The following is a 22,627-nucleotide window of genomic DNA, read 5'->3' as shown; positions in this document are numbered from 1 at the left end:
ATCAAATCCAAAAATAATCCAAGAATACTCCTCGAATTAAATTGCAAAAGTCCTAATAATAAAATGTTCTAATGAATTCAAGTTCGAGTCCTGATGAAAAATCCAAGATGGATGACGATGACGTATGCTGTAGTCTGTACAGTGTTGTCGTTTACAGTTCCTTGTAAATAACACTCCGGTGTTTGAAATCCGAATAAAATTTGTAACTATGTCTTTCCAAAAATTCTATATGAGCACTGTTCAAATATTTCCAGAGAAAAATAATTAATTCTTTTGAAACTCAAAATCTGGCTACAACAAAAGAAAACATCTTGATACCAAGTGTAAAAGCCCGAAAGTGAGATATCTCTCTCTAAAACAAAGGTTATATCATATTCTAAGACACAGTTTCGAAATTCCCCAAATTGCGAAATCAAACGGGGGGGTCACATGATCGTGTTTACATATAAAAATCATGCACACAGAATATGGCCTTGATTAGACCAATGATTTTACTCCGAGAATAAAAATAAAATTGTTTACGTAGTACCTTCATGACCTTGACAACAACCGATCATTTTAAAATAAAAATAGAACTTATTTACGAGGCTGCAAACAATTTTGAATCAAGGTAATGAACCTAGTGTTTACAAAAAGAATGATTCAGGTCAACCAATTTTCTGGAAAAATATCATCTCCAGTGAATAAATATATATTATAATAGCATGTAAGAGAATAAAAGATTTTAAACTGACAAACAATTAAATTAAAATAGATATGAATTAAATCAGATATACGTAACACTATCGTTCCCACTACATACAAAACGTATAAATAAATAAACGTGAATGAATGCAGATGTGAACAAAATGTTATGTTATATCGGTTTGACCAGTAAATACCCTGAAATATGCTCTTCATTGACCTTGGCCTTATATCCATGTCATTCAGAACTAATGTTATTATGCAGGAACCAGTTTTTCTTTTTTTTCTTATAGTTACAATGACCTCTACCTCTGAGCTTTTGAGACCAACATTAATATAGACCTTCGTTCTACCAACTGCATGCTATCGACAATGTCTGGTAATTGTAACTGTAGATGGTAGAGAATTGGAATGCAGAAAACCAGTATTGTTAAAGACCATACAGATCTTTACACGACTTGAAAGAGAATAAAATGAGTATATTTTCAGTATTGTGAGAAACAAAATAGGATTCATTACTTGTAAGTGGAACATTTTATTATCAGACACAAGGATATGTAACTGTCAGTGGTTTAGCCGAATGTCTTCAACCTGAAAGAAGAATATCGATATAACTTGAATGATAATTGTTAGATGTAATTTGCTTTGATCGTGTACTGATATGTAATTTGCTTTGATCGTGTACTGATATGTAATTTGCTTTGATCGTGTACTGATACATAATTTTCAAATTTAAGTAGGTGACACTGAGAAACCCTTGATATCATCGACTATATCCATTTTATTGTGTAAAGCATATATAAAATTATTTCTTTTGACATAAAATCATATCATACCTCTAGTGCGTCAAAATACATTGGTCTATTTGTCAACATTATTTTGTCGTCCACGTGTCATTGAAATGGAACAAAATAACGCTCATTATTCATCCATTCGATAATTAAACAAAAGTGCACTTTAAATGTCAGGATGTCAAAATATGTTTAGTGAAAAAGAACAAGGTACCGACGTAAAATAACTCTTGCAAAACTTCATTCTTTACATTTAAACATAATTGTATGGACAATATTTGACTGTTTATCTTCATTTGTAATTATCGCAACCAACACACTTTTAAAATTCAAAATATATCAAAAATAGACACAAAAAATAAATTAATCTTTACTCATGATTTAAACCTTTATAGCAAATTAGTTTCAAACTACTATGCAGTTACGCACGCTGTACAAGCAGCATCGCATAGTGGAAGGAGCTCTGCGGCAATAGCAGCACAGGCACCAATACACACTCCAAATGTTGCTCCAGAGCTAAGAATAGGCCTCAGCCGATTGACAAGGGTCCAAACTGTGAAAAAAAATATTTAAAAAAATAAAAAATTGAAACACGATATTGCATCAATATTTATGAAAATAATGATGTTTGAAAAGAAGCATCTGATATACATCACATGTGGAAAGAAAAAGCAATATTACATGATTTTCAGGTTGCGTACGTCTTGTGTCTAATGTACATGCATTAAACATTCATAATGGCGCTTACATCAACTGTATGTATGTATATATATATATATATATATATATATATATATATATATATATATATATATATATATATATATATATTCAATAACACTACGTTGGAAACTTTGTGATGTTTCTCCACTGCTTAAAATTAGATTGCATTCCCAACCCCATCCACCCTCTCAATTGATTTACTACTTTTCATCTATTTCACATCGTTATTTTCCATCATTTATTTTCGTAAAAACATTCAAAATGAGAGAGAGAGAGAAGGTGTGAGGAGGGTAGTAGAGGTGGGGTCTATGGTATAAAATCTAAAACATACATGCTACTAACAGTAATATTCACAAGGATTAAATATATATTTATTTTAATTTAATCATTTGTTTGTCAGTTTAAAGTTTTTTATTTTGTTACATGCTATTATAATATAAATTTATTCACTGGATTTTATATTTTTCCAGAAAATCGGTTGACCTCAGTCATCCTTTTATAAACACCAGGTGTTGGCCTGGATCCTGACCTTGATTCAAAATTGTTAGCAGCCTCGTAAATAAGTTTTATTTTAATTTTAAAATGATTGGTTTTTGTCAAGGTCATGATGGTACTACGTGATTTAAGAAGCAAACAATTTTTTATATATTTATTCTCGGAGTAAAATCATTGGTCTAATCAAGGCCATATTCTGTGTACGTGATTTTTATATGTCACCACGATCACGCGACCACCCCCACACCGTTTGATTTCTCAGTTTGGGAATTTCGAAACTGTGTCTTAGAATATGATATAACCTTTATTTTAAGGGAGAGAGAGATCTCACTTTCGGGCTTTTACACTTGGTATCAAGTTGTTTTCTTTTGTTGTAGCCAGATTTTGAGTTATAATTATCTTCAGATCATTTGGATTTCAAAAGAATTAATTCTTTTTCTCTGGAAAGATTTGAAGAGTGCTCATATATAATTTTTGGAAAGACATTGCTTACAAATTTTATTCGGATTTCCAACACCGGGGTGTCATTATTTGTATTTCTACAAGGAACTGTAGATAAACAGTACAGACTACAGCATACGTCATCGTCATCCATCTTGGATTCTTCGTCGGGACTCGAACTTGAATTCATTAGAACATTTAACTATTAGGACTTTTGTAATTTATTTCGTAGCGTATTCTTGGATTATTTTTGGATTTGATTCTTGAAACCGTAAGTTTTAATTTTTTATTTTTACAGAATTTTTCCAGGGAAATAAATTATTTGTTAAATTTTACAAAGCTTGTTATTTTTCACTTTTTCTGTGTTAATGTTTATTACAGCCTAAGCACGTAACAATATATATATATATATATATATATATATATATATATATATATATATATATATATATATATATATATATATATATATATATGAGGAATACAAATCATGTGGCAAATAACAGCCCTTTCAAGTGATCTGGATCCATCAAGAGATCACGTGTGTCAGGAACTGATTAAGATAAATGCAATAAGCTGACAACGAACAATGCAAAACTAGTATCTAACTAGCCTGAGCGCTTTCGACTCTTAATGAGTCTTTTTCAACCGCAAGAACAAAACATACACAAGACAAATAAATAAAACAGAAAAACCGTTGTGTTCGCAAAACTTGACATGATTATTTCTGCAGGAATTAAACCTTTAAATTTATTATCTTTCAACTAGTTTATTTCAACTTGTTGCGTATGCTGGAACATATTTTATATTGACCTAGAAATCGATGAGCCATAACGAGATCTGTTATTGTATGTAAATGTAAGTAAGCGCAAATTATAGTCCGGATATTTTATTGTTATAGTAATAATTATAGGCTGTTGGGTGACTAATAGGCCAATTTAGAGAATTATTTAAAAGAAAATGTGTCGGCTGCAAACATATAATTTTATTTGTGCATGGCTGTCTTTTTCTAGTTTACTTGGTTTAAACCGCTTGGTTTCAATGTTCTAAGGCGGCGTATCCAGTAAGATTCCTTTTCTTTCCTGGTTTCGGAACTCCAAATGTGGGTTGTGAGCAATTGCAATAAGTGTTATATCACTGAAAGTGTGGCCACGGGAGGAGAAATTTTCTGCGACCGGGCTTCTGTACAGCTTCTTTGTCAGTGGGGTCAGTGCTCTGCAAACTCTGGTTTCAAAAAGTTCGGATATAATTTCACAGACTTTCGTTAGAAGACATATCGCCCCCTTCGATGGAAATATCCCACAGATTTATAAAGCTAGTGTTCATCCTGATGTGACAAATGTTGTACGCACACCCATTCAGAATCAAAATAAACTGTTAACTTCGACTTCGACCAGGATAGAGAACGCTAGGCATCCGATTACTAGCAACAGTAATGTGAAAGGTATAGACTTGAAAACCCCTCCTAGCAAGATACCTACCGTTATTGGGGGTCAGGTAGAAAGACCTAGATCATTTGGTAAATCAGGTTTAGAAATAGGTTCAGAGAGTATTGTTGGACATGAGGATGTTGATGACAAAAATGAGAATGTTGTATTTGAAGGTCTAGTTAGACGTAGAACAAGGCGCTTTTATGTGGGTGGCATTGGCGTCAAATCTACTGCTGAAGGCCTCGGTAAATTCTTGAAAGAATACGATATAGATCCGTTATCCATAAAGTTTATCCACAGTAGACGTAATTGTCTATCGGCCAAGCTGACTGTATATAATTCAGACTGCGACACTGTTGAAAATGATGTAACATGGCCAAAAGGTGTTTATGTAAGAAGGTGGTATGGGAATCAATCTTGGCGAGACAGGTCTAGCAATCGCGATCAGGAGGCAAATGAAGGTGCAGGATGCGATATTCTGTGACTTGGGTGACAGTTAATTGTTCATAAATTTGCCATTATGTTCTGTCGTAAGTTAGTGTGTTTTGTCATCTTTGTCATTTTAGTCCTGCTTTCACGATGCATAAGTATTAATATGCCTATATTGCAAGTTAATATGAATCTTAATATACTGACCTGGAATGTTAGAGGAATTATGTCCTCTGCTCTTAGCTTTAGTGCAATGCTGGATAGATATAATGCTGACGTAGCTTGCGTAACTGAACATAAACTATTACAGCACATACTTCCATTTTGCGATACTATTCGTTCTGATTATAAATGCACTGCTAAGGCAGAGGATATTTCCTCTAATTGTATGTTAATAAAATGTGGTAAAGGAGGAGTTGCAATCTTCTGCAAAACTTCTCTCATGAGATATGCTAACTTTATAGATGAAGTTAATAGTGACAGAGTTGTTGGCATAGAATTCAAATTTCCCGATATGCAAAATGTATATATTTTTTGTGTATATATGCCGACCCTATTATATGGCATAGATTGTTACAAAGCGCAAATTGAGTTGATTCAAAATCTCTATGATCAGTACTCACAGCTGGTGGACGTGTATTTTACTGGTGATTTCAATGCAGTAGCTGAACCAGCCACTTTCAGAGATTACAAAGATAGAGTATTTCATGAGTTCTTGCGATATAATAATCTAGTGAGTGCTGGACATTTAATGATATGCACTGGTTCCCGCTATACGTTCACCCCAGCAAGAACGATGATTGATCATTTTGTACTGTCGGATCAATGCATAGGTAGATTACGAAGTGTGCACATTGTTTCAGATCACGAAGAGCACGCGATATCTGACCACCTCCCTATCCTTACTTCCCTTCGTACAGTGACCTGTGGGAGAGACTTCAGACAGTCTATGAAGAGAAACAACATAGCCTGGAATAAATTAAACGCTGATATCTTGAAAAACTATCAATCTGAGCTGGACCTTCGCCTGAAAACTTTAGATATAGATACTATTTCGGACAATGTTGATAGCTTTTACCAGCACATTGTTAATGCAATACAGCAGTCAAGCGACATCGCGCTTCCAAAGTCTAAATTCAATTATCATGCCAAACCATATTGGTCAAATGAACTCAAAGAAGCACATAAACTTCAAAGACATGCTAGGTATACTTGGATAAATGAGGGAAGACCGAGGGGTAGTCAATTTAATTCTTACAGAGAATATAAAGATAAGAAGAGAGACTTTAGAAACGTTCAAAAACTGGCTGTGGAAAAATATATGGGGGAGGTGTATGAAGAAATTGAAAAAGCACATGAATGCGATGTAAGACACTTTTGGAAAATGATCAACATTAAGAGAGGGAACAATACAAATTTTTGTCAGGAACTATCAACTGATGGAGTTTGTGTCCGTGATGATGATTCCATCGCAAATGGCTTTGCTAGATACTATGAGGACATTCACACGCCGAATTTAAACCATAGTTTTGACGGAAACTTTTATGAATTTATAGAGAGAGAATTAAATCGGGGTCTACAGGACGAAGTAAGCCATATCGAGGCCTTACAGACCAGTATCAGTTTAAATGAAGTAAGAGAAATCATTAAAGGTCTAAAGAAATCAAAAGCATCGGGCCATGATCAAATTTGCAATGAACATTTGATCTATGGCAGCGACTACCTCATCGAGTGTATGACAATTTTATTTACTCGGATGATTGATCAATCTTACATACCTGTAGATTGCAAAAAAGGGTTAGTAATACCACTGTACAAAGGTAACAGAAAATCAAAGAACTCCCTCGAAAGTTACAGGCCTGTTACTTTACTGCCTGTTATCTACAAAACCTTTGAGAAAATTATTCATGAACGTTTGGTAACTTGGCTCAAAGATACTAATTCTAGTATACCCAGTTCACAACAACATGGTTACCAAAAAGGTTTAGGCTGCACAACAGCGAGTTTTGTGCTGTTGCAATCAGTACAATATAATGTAAACATGGGTTCACGGGTTTTTGCTGCTTTTCTTGATACAAAAAAGGCATTTGATACCGTGTGGCACGAAGGACTGCTTTTTAAATTATTCACGTTGGGAATTACGGGTAAATCCCTTTTGATATTTTCTAACATGTATACAAATTTACAGAGTAAAGTTCTTGTAAATGGGCAATTTTCAGATTGGTTCTCAATTGGCCAAGGAGTGAGACAAGGGGGTGTTTTGTCAACCTTGATGTACACAATATTTATAAATGACTTGCTGCTACAGTTAGAAAATAGTGGATTTGGAGCAAAGATTGGATCCTTAGCTGTGGGAAATCCAACCCTAGCTGATGATATTTCACTTTTGGCTATATATCCTAGCAATCTACAAAAGCTGTTAGATATAGCATACGACTACAGTAATAAGTGGCGATTCGAGCTTAGTGTTACAAAGTCATACATTATCATTTTCGGACCCCAATACAAGAATTTTATCAATATGAAATGGTATCTTGGCCAGTCATGTTTGCCGGTTACCGATTCGGCAACACACCTGGGTCACCGGATTAACTCAAAGCTGACGTCGCATGACGCAATACTCGATGCATGCAAGAAAGGAAAAAAATCTTTTCACGGTCTGTTTGGTATTGGCATTAAACCGAATGGTTTAAATCCTTTGGTTGCTGCAAATGTAATTAAAAAGGTAATTTTCCCTTCAATGTTTTATGGAAGTGAATTATGGTGTAACATTTCAAAAAGTGACCTCGCTTTATTGGATAAAACTCTGAGGTATTTTGCCAAACATTTACAAGGTTTTCCAATACATACAAGATCAGACATTGCCCTGGGAATGCTAGGATGGACATCAGCGCAGTCCGAAATTGATAGAAGAAAATTGATGTTTTTACACAGATTGTGTTTGATGCCTAACAATGTACATACTAAACGTGTGTTTAACGTTGCGTTATTTCACTTCATTCTGAGCGGATGCATGTCAAGCTGCGGGTTAATTTCAAATTTATATTATACCTCAAAGAAGTTTGACTTGCTCGGGTATCTAACTGATTATTTACATCATTCTGAAATTCCAGATAAACATAATTGGAAAGAAATTGTAAGGTCAAAAATTGTTGGTCTTGAAAATAGCCTCTGGAGAGTTCGTATGTCTAATCAAGCAGATTTTGATAGATTCTCTTCGATACACGAATACTTACGACCTGCCTCAGTGTGGCAGTCGGCTAAAACTAGACAACACACTAAGGTATTTACATATGTAGCTAAACTATGGGCTGCTGTTCCACAAACACAGCTTGATATGTGTATTAGATGTGGGAATGTTTATACAGACTTGATACTTCATTGTTGTGTTAGTTGTCCTTATATGTCGAACTTTCGAAATTCTTTCTCGGATTTCCTTACTGATAAATTTCCCCTGAGCCTGCACATTACGTTATTTAATGCAGAAGATGAGCTGCAACTACAATATCTTTTAGGTAAAAGGTTACCATCAGGAGTAATCGACAAAGAAAACTCCAAGCTATTCGTCCTGTATGCAGCATACTTTGTCATGCAGTGTGCAGCTATCTTCTGTAAATAAGGTACTGAAACTTGCAACTTATGAGTTGACGAACACTTTGTTGATTGATATTGCGTAAGAATTTGTATTCCAATATAGAACAATTTTTTTTTTTTTTTTAAATATTTATTGATTGTATTCAGATGATTTATTCTTATATCATGTAATCTTCCATGGAAGGAAATAAAGATGATGATGACTCTTAATGAGTCTTTTTCAACCGCAAGAACAAAACATACACAAGACAAATAAATAAAACAGAAAAACCGTTGTGTTCGCAAAACTTGACATGATTATTTCTGCAGGAATTAAACCTTTAAATTTATTATCTTTCAACTAGTTTATTTCAACTTGTTGCGTATGCTGGAACATATTTTATATTGACCTAGAAATCGATGAGCCATAACGAGATCTGTTATTGTATGTAAATGTAAGTAAGCGCAAATTATAGTCCGGATATTTTATTGTTATAGTAATAATTATAGGCTGTTGGGTGACTAATAGGCCAATTTAGAGAATTATTTAAAAGAAAATGTGTCGGCTGCAAACATATAATTTTATTTGTGCATGGCTGTCTTTTTCTAGTTTACTTGGTTTAAACCGCTTGGTTTCAATGTTCTAAGGCGGCGTATCCAGTAAGATTCCTTTTCTTTCCTGGTTTCGGAACTCCAAATGTGGGTTGTGAGCAATTGCAATAAGTGTTATATCACTGAAAGTGTGGCCACGGGAGGAGAAATTTTCTGCGACCGGGCTTCTGTACAGCTTCTTTGTCATCTAATCAGATCTATGAAGGTTGATCCTTTTGTGTAGCTTTTCGGTTTCTCCGACATACTGAAGGCAAACTCCTTTTGAAACTGTTTCTAAAAGTATCATAACTACATTAATTAGAACAGTTAAGAAAGAGGAAGGAATCGATATGTCCATTTTTGGTGCTTACAGCACTAAAGATGCTTCAATCCGTGCTGCACAGATGGAACTTTCTCTGGGCGCTATCGTAAAGACTGTAGGGTGGAGAAACGACTGCAAGTTTTATCTTAAACCTGTATCTTCTGGGTTGGATATCAGCGAATTGTGATAGAAAGGTCGACTAATAACCTTTTCAGATAAATATGCTAGATACAAACGTATACTTGTGAATATTCTCAACTAGTACTTACTAATGCACCTTTTACTTCTTGTTGGTGCTGTGCTTGCTTGATGCATCAACTCCGAAATCTTACGTGATCTCGACGTACTTACAAGAGATATACAATTTAACAATTAGAAAAAAGACTCACAATAGTTTCAGTCTCATTGGGATTTTATGATATGTGAGTGTTTAAGAGATCATGTGTCCACCCGTCAGTATAATTAGTTATCTTTACGCATACCCCACTCTTTTCTTTGAAGCATACAAACTGATCATGCTCTTAAGATGGACTCGTCATGTGGATAATTGCATCTCATGTGATCCATCAGGCACATACATCTTCATAAAATCGGAATCAAACTGCAAATTTGGTGTTAAGTCTTGATTAGGTTTAGTAATAAATGTAAAACGTGAAGTATGAACGTGCGTCATAGCCACTGATGCGTATATTAATCATTTGGGAATGCAATAGATTAGAGCAAACAAATCATTCTGAATTTCCAACCTAGCTCATATTCAGAACAATTTCGGACACACAGAGTGTAGGCTCTATTCACACTCATCCCTGGCTAATACAAACGACTCCCAATGAGTGCACGTTGGGTCTACTCCCACTCAATGCAGCCCACCATTCAGATAGCATGAAACATCATGTTTCGCTGTCTTACTGCTAAAATTAACAGCACTCTCTGAGTGTATAAACGCCAGGGGGATGTGGCTATATTTCCTTCCCCCAGGAACAATTAACATCCTGCATTGCAGGAATAAAACAGTCGCACATGCCCTATTCGGCGCACGCGACGTTAATCCAAGTAATCAATCAATCAGTTCAGAATTTGTAAGGACTAAAGATGACATTTTATTCAAAATTGCCCGAAGGTTTGGAATTGAGGCTTTTATCCACTGGTCAGACTTGTATGTGAGGTCTTGACGGCTCACTGGATAGTTTCCTATTTTGAAAATCTCCTAATTTGTTATGTAGGGGGCATGAGCCTGACAAGCACTAGCCTTGTGTCTGTAAATTCACACACAAACTAAACTGTAATTAGGCTTACCTTTACTTTAAGTCAGGCTTTAAAATGAATTGGTTTGTTTGATGACCTACTGTGACACTTTTGAATAACACAGGAGATCAAACAAAATCCAATCGGTCAAATGACAAGCTCATCTCCTGGATAAACATTGAACAGTACATGTGATAACTACAACTTGCCAATGGAGGAATCAGTTGCTGCAAAAGGTGCGAAATTTTATCTGTTATCATTTTAAAAGAAACAGCAAAATCAATTGTCCTGAAGGAAACGATGAAGTGTCATTTCTTCACGAATGAGAAATATGATGCCAGAAAGATTTAAATAAATATCAATAATAAATTCCACATCAGAGGGAAAATGGAGCAACCGAACAATGATAGTGCGGGATATGTGTACGCTGCATATTTTATTATATTTTATTCATCAAATGTAAATGGATTTAAGATCCAGTGTGGCATTTGCTTCTACTGCATAGATATGGCGCTATCCAACAGCACTGCACAGGCGACATTATGTGCTATTTCTCAACTGTTTAAAATAAGATTACAATCTTCATCCCATTCCCCGCTGAATTCTTAGCCCCTTTTCTTCTATTTCACATCAATAGCTTTAAATATTCTTTCTCTTAAAATAATTAAAATGAGAGAGAAAAAGGAACAGTGGGGTGGGAACAATTTCATAAAATCTTAAACACCCATGTGACTAGCAGTAAAATTCACAAAAGTACACAGCAAAATTATATTTATTTAAAATTTAACAATTCTTACCATCACTCATAGACACAATGAATCTTTTCTCGTCCACAGGACCGGCCAGAACAAGAGGTAGAAGAACCAGCAAAACCAGCAGCTGACGCTTCATCTTGCTACAAGAATTATGAAATCTTCACAGTATAGGGGATCAGTATAGTCCATTTAGCGTCCTTTCACTTGATATACAAATTAATTTTTATTCCAAAGTTTGAATGTACAGACAATATTCGACCCGAGTGACTTTACGTGTTGTTAATGAGCAAGCTCTTTTTTCAATGTTGCTTATGTTATCGGTACTGGAAAATGTAAAGCTCGACCGATCTCGTATTCGCTATATCAACAAATGTGATAATGCGATCAACTATACCGATCAGCAAAATATAGGCTAGTAATGCCCAACTGTCAGTCGCCCATACTACCATTGTCCCACTTCCTACTATTATTTTCCCGAAGATAATTTTTTTCTTTCTTTCTAAGCAGATGATTCATTGTAAACGCGGTCTCACACGTTCCTGTTACAAAACTAGACCACGTATTATCATGTTTACTTTGCTCTTTTCGAATGAGCAGCTTGCATTTTTTAAATAAACGCTAAAGTTTTTTAAAAAATAGAAAGTAATTGTATGAAAACCCATTGCATTTTTTCATATTTTTTTTCTTAATTTAATACACTTCCCACCACTTCTCTCTCAATTTCTAAATGTATTAGTTTTCATCAATTATTACAAGGAGAATGCATGTTATTTCATGGGTGAATTGTCCTTTTGGTTAAATCTCGAATCTTTCTTCACTCCTTGCTGAGGTTAAAGGATATGGATCTGAGCTGCACGCTAACTTGCCAAATTTGGAACTTGGAGCACGAATTTAAGCTTATGAATAATTCAGAATTAAGCGTTTTAAAGGGGTCTCATCATTGGTTGTTACTAAGTAGATTTTCCAGCATGAGGATAAGATATGATTGGTTGCCCCTGAGGTTCTCCGTCAAATAAATTAACTGATCACTTTAACATTAGGGATTACTCTCTGCTACCTCCGAATCAAGCCTTCCTAAAAGACATAGAAAACTTTTTTTGGTCTATATATCGCTGTATTTACAATATTTACACCTCTAAGTCGTTCTGCATTTATTTCAACAATTTACAGATATTTGTTGGATGCATTTGTTATTTTTTCCCTCTTCTTTATTGCAAAGATGATAACAGAGTGTAAGATGTGAAAGCGGTTCAAAGTCAAAGTTGCTTGTGAAGCGGGCGGTGGAAGTGGTACGAAAGCCGTATACACAGGGATTCGTTCTGGCTACGAATTTCGACGGCAAATTTAGACCTGTTATAAACCTAAGTAGGCTTGGTCATTTTATGTCTGCCCCAAAATTAAGATTGATACAGAAAGTCAGTCCGTTTTTCAGTGCGACGCGACAAGTCTGCGATCAGTTTTGATTTCAGACGCGTACTCCCAATACCAGCTCATATAGCATCAGTAAAAATTTTCCGATTCGCATACCTGGCAAAAGTATAACAATTCCATGCCCATTCTTTCTGCCTCAGTCTAAATTAATAGGGCTTCACAAAAACGGTATTCCACACAGACGGCAGCGTACTGAGAAGACATACTTTAAAAACTCTTCCATATTTCTTTATTGCTATAAATCAGCTTTATTTCTGTACAAATCTTTGAATGTATACTCTCAAATGCTACCGAAAACAGCTATATCAGAATGTAAATAAAAAATGCACATTAATCAAGATGCTAAAATTATGGTCCATTTATCTGAAAAATTATTGCTTAGGAACATTGAGAAACTACTTTCCATTTAATTTAAATGACGCAAGAAAGTTCATTTAAAAGAAAGTTTTAAATTTTATGAGGATTATGATTACTTTTCTCAAAATATAATTTGAGCCTGAGGATGAAAACATTATACTTACGACTAGTCACTTATGGTATCTGCTCTGATCCGTCTGTGCAGTAAAATCTACGTGTGTTTCACAGTTAGTGAAAGCCTTTATTTATACTCACAATGAAGCGTGCCTCTAAATTTTGGATATGATATCATTCTAAAAATTGATGAAGAAAATATCTTGTTAAAAGCACATTCCAGTTATTACTTCCTGATTCCCTGATTGCCATACAAAAAGATGCTTAATAGTTGAAACGTTTTGGAAATAAAAATTGTTAATTTCTTTAAACGTACAAATAAGATTTTAATTTCATGCGTTTTAAAAATTATGTAGTTTACATTTCACAGATGTGGTCTTATCATTGAAGTTACGACTTGTGCACGAAATGGGAATGTATTATGTCCTACTTCCACTTTCAAACAAATTTTACTTCGAAATAGCCTGAATTTCTTGGGGTGAGAATTTTAACTATACACTAGTTGTGGTTACATTTTCCTTTCTTTGCCATACTGCTTATGCAAGTTCATCTGTGAATTCAAATTTTACCTATCAGTATACATATCTGTCAAGTTGTCATCATGTATGTATGCATGTATGTATGTATGTATGTATGTATGCATGCACACACGTACGTACGTATGTATGTATGTATCTATGTATGTATGCATGCATGCATGTATGTATGCATGCACACACGTACGTACGTATGTATGTATGTATGTATATATGTATGTATGCATGCATGTATGTATGCATGTACACACGTACCTACGTATGTATGTATGTATGCATGCACACACGTACGTACGTACGTATGTATGTACGTATGTATGTATGTAGGTAGGTATGTTTTACCATATTGTCCGTGAAGTGAGAGAAAACGTCAAGTCAGTAGCCACATTTTATTACACATAATCTATAACATAAAACGAAAATTACGAAGAATCGAAGAACAAGAATTTGGTACGCGTATTAGTAGTCAGTGTTAAATAGTATTGACTGAATATTAAAACTATAATTATTTGTAAAGCACACATATCACCGGTTAACTCTAACCGACCAACGCCCGTAATATGTTACCTTAGGTTTTGCTGTTACTTGAATTAATGATGAGACATATCAGTTCTAAGACCTGAACGCACTTACGGATGGGCGGACCACATCATTATCACCTTTGTTCCACAATGCACGAAGATAAAAACAATTTGAACATGTTAAAAATAAATGGCATTTGCGGACTGGTGAAAACGGAATATAAACATTTTGCAAACATTCTTAAGTCACAAGTGGATTTGTTCAAAGATTCATTATGTGAGATAATTGAACAGAATGGTTAGAAACATTTTCGAAATTACCGTTCCTCTTTTGAATAGGTATGTATGCGCGTGAATGAATAAGAGCGTATGGAAATAAGAAACAAGCCTAAACGTCTCTTTGACGGATAATTATCATAGGAATGTTAGAAATAACTAAAAATAAAATTTGGATTTGGGAGTCTCAAAAATCTTCATAGTGCTTTGATCGAGAGAGTTTTATTGCCTCTTGTTAGAATTTGTTGTTGATGTTATAGGGTTTGACCCCATTTTCAGCACAATATAGGCTATACATGGCGGCCAGTATAAATGGTGGAGGAAGAACCCGGGAAAACCCAAGAATGAACTACTGACCCACGAGAAGCTAACAGCAAGCTTTCTCACATACCCACACTGGCCGCGTCCGAGACTCGAACCCACGCAGAAAGAGGTGAGATGTCAGACCAAAATTGATCTGATGAGATTGCGTTGATTTCCGCCGTGATCTGGAACAGTTTTTTTTTTTTAACGTCACCGCGAGCAATAACAAATTTTCATACACAGGAGACGACACAACGGCAAACGATCACGATATCCCCAGGAGGGTATAACATTACCAACATTGCCAATGAAATTTTCAGGCAGATCAAACTAAACGGACGTACTGCCGTCAACATCAAAATCGAGTCGAATAATGTGACGCTTTGCACGAGAATTACCCTGGCCGGAAGTTACCGGATGAGATTTGATATACAAAACGCGATCAGTTCTATACTTGGTTTTAGTACTAGCGCGGTTCTTGCAGGCAGCGGTGTGTACGTGAGATACCTTCCTGTCAAAATCACGGATGTAAACAGATTGATTATTAATTAACTGCTCGATTGCCTAAGGATCATTATATTCTGTAGGTTCGACCTCCAGCGTGATATATTCCACGTCGATTAACGTGCCCTCAGGGTCGCTCATACAAATCCGACTTAATCCTTTCATTTATTGTCTCATCGTAAACACGTACGCGATTTCTGAAATTACCATGTGGCTTACAGATAAGATGAAAACGCCATTGATAACAACAAGAGAATTACATATTTCCTGCATGTGCTGTGTAAAGCCAAGCGAGACGTCAACGTCTCAGAGGAGTCCAAAAACATTCGCCGATAAGATGATCATGCACAGAGTGCCGCAAAATCATAGGCGTGTTATTATCCACGTTATTTTCTTCGATTCAATCAATTTCTCTCAAGGAACTGCAGTAGGTCAGAAAATTTCAAGTAAAATTACAGGGACACGAACGGCGACTGCGTCACCTACACTGTCAGATTTGTTGCCAGGGTCGACAATGCCTCGAGCGTCAGAGGCGCCACTGGCGAATTTGTCGCCACAAACGCAGCACGCTCTTCAGAATACCTTGGAGAGTTTCACCCTGCAGTCCGAGAAGATTTTTTATATGAGATGGAGAAAAAGGTGATGAAAGGATGTGGACTAAATCTATTATGGTGAATACCACTGTGTAGTGTGAGTTTTAGTGCGGTGTGATAATAATAACAATTATCACACTACCATAGAAAAATAAAACATGTGCTCGAGATTTCCACCCAAAACTGAACGACGGACACCCAACACGGAATACGAGTATGTTGAATACCAAGACGCGATCATCACTAATCCCATGCAAACGAGATGCAGAACGAGAATGTGTATTTTCTTCCACATAAAGCCTTGTTTGAGGTCCGCTGGAAAATCCCTCGACCGCGGTACGTCCAGGAAATTATTTTCCCGGTGATCCAATCACGCTGAAAAAAAAACAGCTGCTCGTTGTTCAAGTCGACGCAGTACCATCTGAACAATCAAACCGTGGAAGAAATTAAAGGGTATTTTCCACAAGCTAGCGCCATTTTTAATTTGATAATGGTCAGCGATGATTACATGAAGTCGTGTGCTACCAACATGTGGTGGTTTAAGGACACAGACAAGTACGGTGCTGTCATGTCTGCTATTGATCTCATCCCGGTAGCCACTGTGAGTAATGCGTATCCGGTGACAGGACAATTTTTCAGAGAGCTCGTTTTTCAATAGCGAGATAGATTGGCTACAATGCCGAGTCTGCCGCACTGAGCGACCTCACTGCGACAGGCCGGTAAATCTGCACCATGCTTCCTTTAAGCAGTATTTTTTTTGCGTGTGTCGCGATATCAATACGGTGTTCACAGGTGTCAAACACACGTTGATTCTCTTGCGGAATTTACATGCATAGTACATGTACAAGGCTGGCGGCGGAGGCTGGGGCGTGATCTCGACGTACTTACAAGAGATATACAATTTAACAATTAAAACAAAGACTCGCAATAGTTGCAGTCTCATTGGGATTTTATGATATGTGAGTGTCTGAGGGATCACGTGTCCACCCGTCAGTATAATTAATTGTCTTTACGCATACCCCACTCTGCTATGTTTCTTTGAAGCATGCAAACTGATCATGCTCTTAAGATGGACTCGTCATGTGGATAATTCCATCTCATGTGATCCATCAGGCACATACGTCTTCATAAAATCGGAATCAAACTGAAAATCTGGTGTTAAGTCTTGATTAGGTTTAGTAATAAAGGTAAAACATGAAGTGTGAACGTGTGTCATAGCCACTGATGCGTATATTGATCATTGGGGAATGCAATAGATTAGAGCAAACCAATCATTCTGAATTTTTAAATACTTAAGGTGGCATTTTATTCAAAAGTGCCCGAAGTTTTGTTTGGAATTGAGACTCTTATGCACTGGTCAAACTTGTATGTGAGGTCTTCACGGCTCACTGGGTAGTTTTGTATTTTGAAAATCTCCTAATTTGTTATGTAGTGGGTATGAGCCTGACAAGCACTAGCGTTGTGTCTATAAATTCACACACAAACTAAACTGTAATTAGGCTTACCTTTACTTTAAGCCGGGCTTTAAAATGACTTGGTTTATTTGATGACCTACTGTGACACTTTGACTAACACAGGAGATCAAACAAAACCCAATCGGTCAAGTGACAAGCTCACCTCCTGGATAAACATTGAACAGTGCATGTGATTACTACAACTTGCCAATGGAGGAATCAGTTGCTGCAAAAGGTGCGAAATGTTATCAGGTGTTCTCAATTTAGAAGTTAAAGTGAAATCAATTCTTCTGAAGGAAACGATGAAGAGTCCTTTCTTCACAACTAAGAAATCTCATGTCAGAAAGATTTAAATAAATATCAATAATAATTCCACATCAGAGGGAAAATGGAACAGCCGAACAATGATAGAGCGGGATATTTGTACGCTGCGTATTTTATTATATTTTATTTATAAAATGTACATGGATTTAAGATTCAGTGTGGCATCTACTTCTATATATATATATATATATATATATATATATATATATATATATATATATATATATATATGGCGCTATTCAATAGCACTGTACAGGTGACGCTATGTGCTATTTCCCAACTGTTTAAAAAAAGATTACAATCTTCACCCCATTCCCCACTGAAGTCTTAGCCACTTTTCATCTATTTCACATCAATAGCTTTAAACATTCTTTCTCTTAAAATGATTCAAATGAGAGAGACAGAGGAAGAATGGGGAGGGACCGTTTTATAAAATATTAAACACTCATAAGACTAGCAGTAAAATTGACAAAAGTACACAGCAAAATTATATGTATTTAAAATTTTAAAAATGCTTACCATTATCCATGATGAATCTTTTCTCGTCCACAGGACCGGCTTGAAAAAGTGGAAGAACAACCAGCAAAACCAGTAGAAGACGCTTCATCTTGCTACAAGAATTATAAAATCTTCACGGTATAGGGGATCAGTATAGTCCATTTAGTGTCCTTTCACTTGATATACAAATTAATTTTTATTCCAAAGTTTGAATGTACAGACAATATTCGACCCGAGTGATTTTACATGTTGTTAATGAGCAAGCTCTTTTTTCAATGTTGCTTATGTTATCGGTACTGGAAAATGTAAAGCTCGACCGATCTCATCTTCGCTATATCAACAAATGTGATAATGCGATCAACTATACCGATCAGCAAAATATAGGCTAGTAATGCCCAACTGTCAGTCGCCCATAATACTATTGACCCACTTCCTGCTATTATTTTCCCGAAAATAATTTTTTTCTTTCTTTCTAAGCAGATGATTCATTGTAAACGCGGTCTCACACGTTCCTGTTACAAAACTAGACCACGTATTATCATGTTTACTTTGCTCTTTTCGAATGAGCAGCTTGCATTTTTTAAATAAACGCTAAAGTTTTTTAAAAAATAGAAAGTAATTGTATGAAAACCCATTGCATTTTTTCATATTTTTTTTCTTAATTTAATACACTTCCCACCACTTCTCTCTCAATTTCTAAATGTATTAGTTTTCATCAATTATTACAAGGAGAATGCATGTTATTTCATGGGTGAATTGTCCTTTTGGTTAAATCTCGAATCTTTCTTCACTCCTTGCTGAGGTTAAAGGATATGGATCTGAGCTGCACGCTAACTTGCCAAATTTGGAACTTGGAGCACGAATTTAAGCTTATGAATAATTCAGAATTAAGCGTTTTAAAGGGGTCTCATGATTGGTTGTTACTAAGTAGATTTTCCAGCATGAGGATAAGATATGATTGGTTGCCCCTGAGGTTCTCCGTCAAATAAATTAACTGATCACTTTAACATTAGGGATTACTCTCTGCTACCTCCGAATCAAGCCTTCCTAAAAGACATAGAAAACTTTTTTTGGTCTATATATCGCTGTATTTACAATATTTACACCTCTAAGTCGTTCTGCATTTATTTCAACAATTTACAGATATTTGTTGGATGCATTTGTTATTTTTTCCCTCTTCTTTATTGCAAAGATGATAACAGAGTGTAAGATGTGAAAGCGGTTCAAAGTCAAAGTTGCTTGTGAAGCGGGCGGTGGAAGTGGTACGAAAGCCGTATACACAGGGATTCGTTCTGGCTACGAATTTCGACGGCAAATTTAGACCTGTTATAAACCTAAGTAGGCTTGGTCATTTTATGTCTGCCCCAAAATTAAGATTGATACAGAAAGTCAGTCCGTTTTTCAGTGCGACGCGACAAGTCTGCGATCAGTTTTGATTTCAGACGCGTACTCCCAATACCAGCTCATATAGCATCAGTAAAAATTTTCCGATTCGCATACCTGGCAAAAGTATAACAATTCCATGCCCATTCTTTCTGCCTCAGTCTAAATTAATAGGGCTTCACAAAAACGGTATTCCACACAGACGGCAGCGTACTGAGAAGACATACTTTAAAAACTCTTCCATATTTCTTTATTGCTATAAATCAGCTTTATTTCTGTACAAATCTTTGAATGTATACTCTCAAATGCTACCGAAAACAGCTATATCAGAATGTAAATAAAAAATGCACATTAATCAAGATGCTAAAATTATGGTCCATTTATCTGAAAAATTATTGCTTAGGAACATTGAGAAACTACTTTCCATTTAATTTAAATGACGCAAGAAAGTTCATTTAAAAGAAAGTTTTAAATTTTATGAGGATTATGATTACTTTTCTCAAAATATAATTTGAGCCTGAGGATGAAAACATTATACTTACGACTAGTCACTTATGGTATCTGCTCTGATCCGTCTGTGCAGTAAAATCTACGTGTGTTTCACAGTTAGTGAAAGCCTTTATTTATACTCACAATGAAGCGTGCCTCTAAATTTTGGATATGATATCATTCTAAAAATTGATGAAGAAAATATCTTGTTAAAAGCACATTCCAGTTATTACTTCCTGATTCCCTGATTGCCATACAAAAAGATGCTTAATAGTTGAAACGTTTTGGAAATAAAAATTGTTAATTTCTTTAAACGTACAAATAAGATTTTAATTTCATGCGTTTTAAAAATTATGTAGTTTACATTTCACAGATGTGGTCTTATCATTGAAGTTACGACTTGTGCACGAAATGGGAATGTATTATGTCCTACTTCCACTTTCAAACAAATTTTACTTCGAAATAGCCTGAATTTCTTGGGGTGAGAATTTTAACTATACACTAGTTGTGGTTACATTTTCCTTTCTTTGCCATACTGCTTATGCAAGTTCATCTGTGAATTCAAATTTTACCTATCAGTATACATATCTGTCAAGTTGTCATCATGTATGTATGCATGTATGTATGTATGTATGTATGTATGCATGCACACACGTACGTACGTATGTATGTATGTATCTATGTATGTATGCATGCATGCATGTATGTATGCATGCACACACGTACGTACGTATGTATGTATGTATGTATATATGTATGTATGCATGCATGTATGTATGCATGTACACACGTACCTACGTATGTATGTATGTATGCATGCACACACGTACGTACGTACGTATGTATGTACGTATGTATGTATGTAGGTAGGTATGTTTTACCATATTGTCCGTGAAGTGAGAGAAAACGTCAAGTCAGTAGCCACATTTTATTACACATAATCTATAACATAAAACGAAAATTACGAAGAATCGAAGAACAAGAATTTGGTACGCGTATTAGTAGTCAGTGTTAAATAGTATTGACTGAATATTAAAACTATAATTATTTGTAAAGCACACATATCACCGGTTAACTCTAACCGACCAACGCCCGTAATATGTTACCTTAGGTTTTGCTGTTACTTGAATTAATGATGAGACATATCAGTTCTAAGACCTGAACGCACTTACGGATGGGCGGACCACATCATTATCACCTTTGTTCCACAATGCACGAAGATAAAAACAATTTGAACATGTTAAAAATAAATGGCATTTGCGGACTGGTGAAAACGGAATATAAACATTTTGCAAACATTCTTAAGTCACAAGTGGATTTGTTCAAAGATTCATTATGTGAGATAATTGAACAGAATGGTTAGAAACATTTTCGAAATTACCGTTCCTCTTTTGAATAGGTATGTATGCGCGTGAATGAATAAGAGCGTATGGAAATAAGAAACAAGCCTAAACGTCTCTTTGACGGATAATTATCATAGGAATGTTAGAAATAACTAAAAATAAAATTTGGATTTGGGAGTCTCAAAAATCTTCATAGTGCTTTGATCGAGAGAGTTTTATTGCCTCTTGTTAGAATTTGTTGTTGATGTTATAGGGTTTGACCCCATTTTCAGCACAATATAGGCTATACATGGCGGCCAGTATAAATGGTGGAGGAAGAACCCGGGAAAACCCAAGAATGAACTACTGACCCACGAGAAGCTAACAGCAAGCTTTCTCACATACCCACACTGGCCGCGTCCGAGACTCGAACCCACGCAGAAAGAGGTGAGATGTCAGACCAAAATTGATCTGATGAGATTGCGTTGATTTCCGCCGTGATCTGGAACAGTTTTTTTTTTTTAACGTCACCGCGAGCAATAACAAATTTTCATACACAGGAGACGACACAACGGCAAACGATCACGATATCCCCAGGAGGGTATAACATTACCAACATTGCCAATGAAATTTTCAGGCAGATCAAACTAAACGGACGTACTGCCGTCAACATCAAAATCGAGTCGAATAATGTGACGCTTTGCACGAGAATTACCCTGGCCGGAAGTTACCGGATGAGATTTGATATACAAAACGCGATCAGTTCTATACTTGGTTTTAGTACTAGCGCGGTTCTTGCAGGCAGCGGTGTGTACGTGAGATACCTTCCTGTCAAAATCACGGATGTAAACAGATTGATTATTAATTAACTGCTCGATTGCCTAAGGATCATTATATTCTGTAGGTTCGACCTCCAGCGTGATATATTCCACGTCGATTAACGTGCCCTCAGGGTCGCTCATACAAATCCGACTTAATCCTTTCATTTATTGTCTCATCGTAAACACGTACGCGATTTCTGAAATTACCATGTGGCTTACAGA

The 22,627-nt window shown here is 35.8% G+C and overlaps 1 long non-coding RNA gene across 2 annotated transcripts; it reads right to left on the bottom strand.

Moving 5' to 3' along the window:
- Nucleotides 1–1,105: 1,105 nt before the first annotated feature.
- LOC149798367 (uncharacterized) lies at nucleotides 1,106–22,282 on the bottom strand. Of its 2 annotated transcripts, XR_016422000.1 has the most exons (5): nucleotides 20,316–22,282; nucleotides 18,412–18,503; nucleotides 11,522–11,619; nucleotides 1,905–2,028; nucleotides 1,106–1,275 (listed from the first exon to the last, which is right to left on the bottom strand). It is a non-coding gene; the product is annotated as an uncharacterized LOC149798367 (long non-coding RNA). The 2 variants fall into 2 exon arrangements; XR_016421999.1 differs by lacking the exons at nucleotides 18,412–18,503; nucleotides 20,316–22,282 and adding an exon at nucleotides 13,432–14,112 and having other exon boundaries at nucleotides 1,140–1,275.
- Between the last annotated feature and the right edge of the window lie 345 nt (nucleotides 22,283–22,627).

The sequence above is a fragment of the Sinohyriopsis cumingii genome, chromosome 6 (genome assembly GCF_028554795.1).
Source record: "Sinohyriopsis cumingii isolate HCF-2022 chromosome 6, ASM2855479v2, whole genome shotgun sequence".
Taxonomy (NCBI): Eukaryota; Metazoa; Mollusca; class Bivalvia; order Unionida; family Unionidae; genus Sinohyriopsis; species Sinohyriopsis cumingii.
The sequence above is the reverse complement of the archived record's forward strand: the minus strand, read 5'-3'. Positions and strand labels throughout refer to the sequence as shown.